Source organism: Carassius gibelio, chromosome A13 (genome assembly GCF_023724105.1).
Source record: "Carassius gibelio isolate Cgi1373 ecotype wild population from Czech Republic chromosome A13, carGib1.2-hapl.c, whole genome shotgun sequence".
Lineage (NCBI taxonomy): Eukaryota > Metazoa > Chordata > Actinopteri > Cypriniformes > Cyprinidae > Carassius > Carassius gibelio.
Genome location: NC_068383.1, coordinates 28,976,853 through 28,985,068, shown reverse-complemented (window position 1 = coordinate 28,985,068; position 8,216 = coordinate 28,976,853).

Sequence of the window (8,216 nt, the reverse complement as noted above, 5' to 3'; positions counted from 1 at the left end):
CATACTCTATATTTAATACTGTCACATGGAATTGATGTTGATAGTGTTGAAATTATTCAGCTAAGTGATGATATCTCAGATCATTATTTAGTTCTGTGTAAACTTCATATAGCCAAAATTGTAAATTCTACTTCTTGTTACAAGTATCGAAGAACCATCACTTCTACCACAAAAGACTGCTTTTTAAGTTATCTTCCTGATGTATCCAAATTCCTAAGCATATCCAAAACCTCAGAACAACTTGATGATGTAACAGAAACTATGGACTCTCTCTTTTCTAGCACTTTAAATACAGTTGCTCCTTTATGCTTAAGGAAGGTTAAGGAAAACAGTTTGACACCATGGTATAATGAGCATACTCGCACCCTAAAGAGAGCAGCCCGAAAAATGGAGCGCAGCTGGAGGAAAACAAAACTAGAGGTATTTCGTATTGCTTGGCGGGAAAGTAGCATATCCTATAGAAAAGCATTAAAAACTGCTAGATCTGATTACTTTTCTTCTCTTTTAGAAGAAAACAAACATAACCCCATGTATTTATTCAATACAGTGGCTAAATTAACGAAAAATAAAGCCTCAACAAGTGTTGACATTTCCCAACACCACAACAGTAATGACTTTATGAACTACTTTACTTCTAAAATCGATACTATTAGAGATAAAATTGCAACCATTCAGCCGTCAGCTACAGTATCACATCAGACAGTGCACTATAGACCCCCTGAGGAACAGTTCCACTCATTCTCTACTATAGGAGAGGAAGAATTGTATAACCTTGTTAAATCATCTAAACCAACAACATGTATGTTAGACCCTATACCATCTAAGCTCCTAAAAGAGGTGCTTCCAGAAGTCATAGGTCCTCTTCTGACTATTATTAATTCCTCATTGTCATTAGGATATGTCCCCAAAACCTTCAAATTGGCTGTTATTAAGCCTCTCATAAAAAAACCACAACTTGACCCCAGAGAACTTGTTAATTATAGACCAATCTCCCTTTTCTGTCCAAGATACTAGAAAAGGTGGTATCCTCACAATTATATTCCTTCTTAGAGAAACATGGTATATGTGAGGATTTCCAGTCAGGATTTAGACCGTATCATAGTACTGAGACTGCTCTCCTTAGAGTTACAAATGATCTGCTCTTATCATCTGATCGTGGGTGTATCTCTCTATTAGTTTTATTGGATCTTTGTGCTGCGTTTGACACAATTGACCACAACATTCTTTTGCATAGACTTGATCACTTAGTTGGCATCAGTGGAAGTGCATTAGCATGGTTTAAATCATACTTATATGACTGCCATCAGTTCGTAGCAGTGAATGAAGATGTATCATATCGATCACAAGTGCAGTATGGAGTACCTCAAGGCTCAGTACTATGGCCGCTACTCTTCACGCTTTATATGTTACCCTTGGGAGATATCATCAGGAAACATGGTGTTAGCTTTCACTGTTATGCTGATGATACTCAGAGGTGTCAAGTAACGAAGTACAAATACTTCGTTACTGTACTTAAGTAGAAATTTGGGGTATCTATACTTTACTTGAGTAATTATTTTTCAGCCGACTTTTTACTTCTACTCCTTACATTTTCACGCAAGTATCTGTACTTTCTACTCCTTACATTTTAAAAATAGCTTCGTTACTGGTATTTCATTTCGCCTTGTTTTCATTGAATTTCAGTGAATTTGATTGTGGTTGGATGAGAAGTATAAACAGATACCATCCAGACACCCTATTGGTTTGTATGCGATCCATCGCACCTGCACATGACACAAATTACATCACCCTCCAGCAAGGGCATAGACAGTTTTTGGTTCGTTTATCATAAAATGTATTTCTTAAAAGTAGGGTTGGGTATGGAACCGGTATCCGATCGCCTCAGAGTCAGTCGGCTTAAATTTCATATGAAACCGGCGTCAGATCGGTCTCCTCCCCGTCTTTCAGCGCGCTCTTCAATCCGCAGACCGCGGCGGAGCAGCACAAGCTCAAACAGAGACAGAGGACATAAGGTGTGTGTTTATCAATAGATTGTTAGAATCTGTATCAGTGAAGTTATTTGTCATAAATACAGTTTACAAAAGGTCACGTAGAAGCTGTCGCTTCCTCATCTACTGTAAAGTTTTCGCTTGTCACAGCAGTTTCCTCCAGAGAAAATCTAGCCCTTAACACATATGACCGAACAAATACTTTAATTACACTTATTTAAATATACTTATACTAAATATTAATTTAATCATACGTACTTTATACATACACTAACTACTGTACAAAAGTCTTAGGCACGTTAGTATTTTCACTTAAAAGAATGGTGTTCGGTTATTTATATATTTTGCTGTAGTGTGTCGGTAGAAAATATCAGTTTACATTTCCAAACATTCATTTTGCCGTTGTCAAACTGCTTGTGCATTCAAAATCGCACTAGATTATTATTAAAATTAATGGCAAACTGATATTTACTATGGAAACACTAAAGCAAAAGATTAAAATAACTGGCTTAAAACCCTTTTTTGGGGTGAAAATACTAATGTGCCTAAGACTTTTGCACATTACTGTACTTTACAAACGACATTGTTGCTACTTTATAAAGAATGAGCATACAGTCATTCACAGAACTGATTTAAGACAGTGACAGACAGCACTCATCTTAACTAAATATCAGAGTGAGTGACAGATATACGGTAGAATTATGTGTGGTTTTATATTAAATAATGACCCAGATTGTGAAATACATTTATTAGCCTTAGATTAAGGGAAGCACAACTTGGGAAGTGAGAGCATCCAAGGTGAAAGCTATGGATTTATTTAAAATATTTGGAATGTTCTTTTAAGTTATCCATAGTTTTTTTTTTTTTTAGGTTCTTTTTTTTAAGTATAGGTTCAGGCACCATTTAGGCGCCTGTACTCTTTTAAAAGTATCGAAAAGGCACTGGACCCTATTTAAAAGTTATTATTTCTCACTGGCTCATTTACCAAATGGGTGCTTTATCTTCGTTCTCCACAAATAAAGCTACTGTTGGTAGTTCGGTAGTGAGACGTTTTCATAAATTATCGTTTGCGATTGACAATGTTGTGATATCTAGGCTATACCAACTTTGTACAGGAAGCTATCAATCAAGAAGGTATTGGGATTATGAGTTAATTTTCCTTTTTAGTTATTGATTAATCACTTGGATTAATCATTAATTTTGACAGCACTATAATGCTTATTGTAAATAGACAACGTTACAAGAGTAATTGTTACTAAGCCTGCACCAATGTTCTTGTCCATTGCCCTGGCAGATTACTAAAATGCGTTCATTTTCAATGGGCATATATGTTGCTGAAACATGTAGCCTAGTGCATCCCAAATTTTTCAACATGAACATTTAATATAACATTATATTCATTATGGCCTTTAGAAAAATGTTTTTTTTAGGAGGTGGGGTGGTTCACAATAGGCCCCTGTGGTGCGGCCTAAGCTTTTGTTCTTAATGGCATTTGTTCCCTTACATTACTTTTACTTTTATACTTTAAGTAGTTTTTTAAACCAGTACTTTTACACTTTTACTTGAGTAAAAAGCGTGAGTTGATACTTCAACTTCTACAAAAGTCTTTTTAAGACCTAGTATCTATACTTCTACTTGAGTAATGAAAGCCAATACTTTTGACACCACTGAATTGATACTCAGCTCTATATTTCCTCGCAGCCCGGTGAAACACACCAATTTGAAAAACTAATGGAATGCATAGTCGATATAAAAAATTGGATGACGAGTAATTTCTTACTGCTAAATTCAGAAAAAACAGAGGTGTTAATCATAGGGCCTAAAAACTCTACTTGTAATAACCTAGAACACTGTCTAAGACTTGATGGTTGCTCTGTCAATTCTTCGTCATCAGTTAGGAACCTAGGTGTGCTACTTGATCGCAATCTTTCCTTAGAAAGCCACGTTTCAAGCATTTGTAAAACTGCATTTTTCCATCTCAAAAATATATCTAAATTACGGCCTATGCTCTCAATGTCAAATGCAGAAATGTTAATCCATGCATTTATGACCTCAAGGTTAGATTATTGTAATGCTTTATTGGGTGGTTGTTCTGCACGCTTGGTAAACAAACTACAGCTAGTCCAAAATGCAGCAGCAAGAGTTCTTACTAGAACCAGGAAGTATGACCATATTAGCCCGGTCCTGTCAACAATGCACTGGCTCCCTATCAAACATCGTATAGATTTTAAAATATTGCTTATTACTTATAAAGCCCTGAATGGTTTAGCACCTCAGTATTTGAATGAGCTCCTTTTACATTATACTCCTCTACGTCCGCTACGTTCTCAAAACTCAGGCAATTTGATAATACCTAGAATATCAAAATCAACTGCGGGCGGCAGATCCTTTTCCTTATTGGCGCCTAAACTCTGGAATAACCTACCTAACATTGTTCGGGAGGCAGACACACTCTTGCAGTTTAAATCTAGATTAAAGACCCATCTCTTTAACCTGCCATACACATAACATACTAATATGCTTTTAATATCCAAATCCGTTAAAGGATTTTTAGGCTGCATTAATTAGGTAAACCGGAACCGGAAACACTTCACATAACACCGTACTTTCTACATCATTAGAAGAATGGCATCTACGCTAATATTTGTCTGTTTCTCTCTTGTTCCGAGGTCACCGTGGCCACGAGATCCAGTCTGTATCCAGATCAGAGGGTCACTGCAGTCACCCGGATCCAGTACGTATCCAGACCAGATGGTGGATCAGCACCTAGAAAGGACCTCTACATCCCTGAAAGACAGCGGAGACCAGGACAACTTGGACTACAGCCCCAGATACAGATCCCCTGTAAAGACCTTGTCTCAGAGGACCACCAGGACAAGACCACAGGAAACAGATGATTCTTCTGCACAATCTGACTTTGCTGCAGTCTGGAATTGAACTACTGGTTTCGTCTGGTCAGAGGAGAACTGGCCCCCCAACTGAGCCTGGTTTCCCCCAAGGTTTTTTTCTCCATTCTGTCACCGATGGAGTTTCGGTTCCTTGCCGCTGTCGCCTCTGGCTTGCTTAGTTGGGGTCACTTCATCTACAGCGATATCATTGACTTGATTGCAAATAAATGCACAGACAGTATTTAAACTGAACAGAGATGACATAACTGAATTCAATGATGAACTGCCTTTAACTATCATTTTGCATTATTGAGACACTGTTTTCCAAATGAATGTTGTTCAGTGCTTTGACGCAATGTATTTTGTTTAAAGCACTATATAAATAAAGGTGACATGAGAACATTAAAGGTTCTGTAGTGTTGCTGGCAGAAAACATCCATAAATTATTTTAATTCAGCAAAGGGAAATAACTGTAGCTTAAGACCTTCTGTAATGCAGCTCTGAAATGAATTGTATTCTGATATTAAAAAAGAGAAAAACAATGAATTATGAGGAGGCGGCTTATGAACGCAGATAGTTCTTGCAACGTGCTATTGCACAACATTTACAAATGGGTTTATGAATCTGTTTAATTCATACAATGACAGGCAAATTTTGGTTAAGTGTTTTCATTGAGCCATTCACTATCATAGTGTTGTTTCTAATATGAAAAGCAGTAAATTTTGCTCACTATTACTTCAGCTTTCTGCTCTGGTCATGAGTTCCAGATTCCATTCTAATGAGTGTTATTGTATAATTGGAATTGTATCTTTTTCGTCCACAATTTTCCAGTCTTTACTGTGATGTCAGTGTCTACTAATCACTGAATGCACAGCGTTGCTGACATCACGTTCCCATTCGGATGACTAAGACTATTGATGTGGTTACATAGATACAAGTAGGCCTAATCGGTTTAACACGTTTACATGGAAGAATTTTAATTTAGTTTGGTTATAGAAGGTTACCCCACCCCTTTAAACAGATTACCATTTCGGTTTGGGCAATTTTATTCTGACTGAGGTGTTTATATGGAGCATTTTCATTCAGACTGGATGTCATCCTAAGTTTCCGAAGAGTGCTTCCCCTGCTGGACTACTACCCTCAATTATGCAACTTACAGCATTAATGCATATTACATGCTCCTCGTACCGCAGCACATTTGCTTAACCTGTTAGCCAGCACGCCCTCTTCCTGAAAGCCCCTCAACTTGCATGTGTCAGTGTTTATGAATAGATTCAATGAAACAGGACAAATTTAATCTTGACAAACTATGTATCATTATAAAGATCTAAGCCTCAAGCATCGACGAAAGATCGCCATTTTTCAATGGAAAGCTTATAAAGACTGTATTTCCTACATTTGTGTAAGCAGTACACATACAAACATGAACATTAGAAACGCAGTACATACCAGATCCATCGTAATAACGAGTCATAAACACATCCACACCTATAAATCCCGGTTTAGTTAGAAACGTGCTTCATGAGACATCTCATGAAGCACATTTAGTCCAAAGAAGCAATAACGTTGTAATATGGATCATAATTCCTTTGTTTACATTTCAGTTCTTCAGCGACAGAACTGTTTGCGTCCGTTATGGAATAACTCACGGTCTGAAATGGAAACGGCATGGTTTTGCAGCGTACAGTGACACAAACAGAATGAGACAATTCACAGTCTCTTCATTGGAAGCAGTCTCTCACATTTTGTTTACAACTCACGTAATTGTGAATTGTAATTATAAAAATATTATTCGTTTATAATGGTTCTGTTCTGTACCCCGGGGGGTTTGTCTTGCTGCTCTCCCCGCTCTGTCCAAGCATGGCTGCATGGACAGAACATAACCATACCGCCAACACTAACTGTATGCAATTATAATTGTCAAACATATACTTGACGGAAGTGGTCCTGATTGAAAAACCCATATCGGTCGATCTCTACCTAGGCTAGTGTCGTGACTCACGCTCCTCCCCAACCTGTGGGCAGGGGTAAGAGGAATCGTGGGTCATGAGGAGGTAACCTAAGAACCTAAGGGGTGTGATCCAGACGAGGCAGCATATCTACTCGTTCCCTTTAGGGTTTTTTAACTACTGCTTTTATCCTCCCCTTCCTAATAGCCCGGTACCCACCAGCTCTCCACTGGTGCGAGGACCCTCTTGTATCTGCTCTGTCCCTTCTTCTTCTTCTCCCAAATGAATCACATTTTTGAGGGCTTAAACATGCTCAAAAAGTCATGAAACTTTGCACATGCATCAAACCTGGTGAAATTTTTCGTCTGATATAGGATTCAGAAGAGGGTGTGTCAAAATGGGTTGGCAGCACCACCTATACAAAAAAAAAATCAACAGCCTTCCAGCTATGTTTCACGTACATGCACACACATGTAACACACCAATACCTACAAAAAGACTCTTGGAGCAAAATTCTAAACCCAACACGAAGTTGGTTATTTTTGATAATATGAGGTAATTTTTTGTAATTTTTGTCATTTCCATGCATTGTATTTTAACAAACTCCTCCTAGAGATTTATTCAGATCAACACCAAATTTGGTATGCCTAATCTAAATGCCTTTGCGACGTTAAATTGCGAAGATCTTGAGTTTTCGTTGAAGGGCCTGTCCATGGCTGCCTGGCGAATTTTGATGATTTGCCATGAAAAATGAAGCTGCTATAACTCAGACATACAGTGTCCAATCTGCCCCAAATTTCACATGTTGGATAAGACTCTGAACCTGAACAGATTGACATGCCCTTATTCAGTTATAGTCATAGCGCCACCTATAGGCAACAGGAAGTGATATAGTTTACGCTGTGACAGACTACTCTTAGAAATTTTTTGACATCAATGTCTTTTTTATGTTCAGTCTAATCTAAAGGCCTGGGAAATGTTAAATTGTGAAAATCTTGGGTTTTCGTGAAAGGGCGTGTCCATGGCACTGTGACAAAGTTCAAAATCTTGCCATGGGAATAAAAGTTGTTGTAACTAAGGCATAAAATGTCCAATCTTGCCCAAACTTCACATGTTTGAATAGACTCCTGACCTGAATAGATCTACATGCCCATATTCAATTATATTCATAGCGCCACATGAAGGCAACAGGAAGTGACATATTTTACGCTGCGACAAACTACTCCTAGAAGTTTTTGGACATTAATGTAGTTTTTGTGGTCAGTCTGATCTAAAGGGCTGTGCAATGTTAAATTGTGGAGATCTTGAGTTTTTGTTAAAGGGCGTGTCCATGGCGCCATGACAAAATTTGATGTCTCGCCACAGCAAGAGAAGTTGTTGTAACTCAGGCA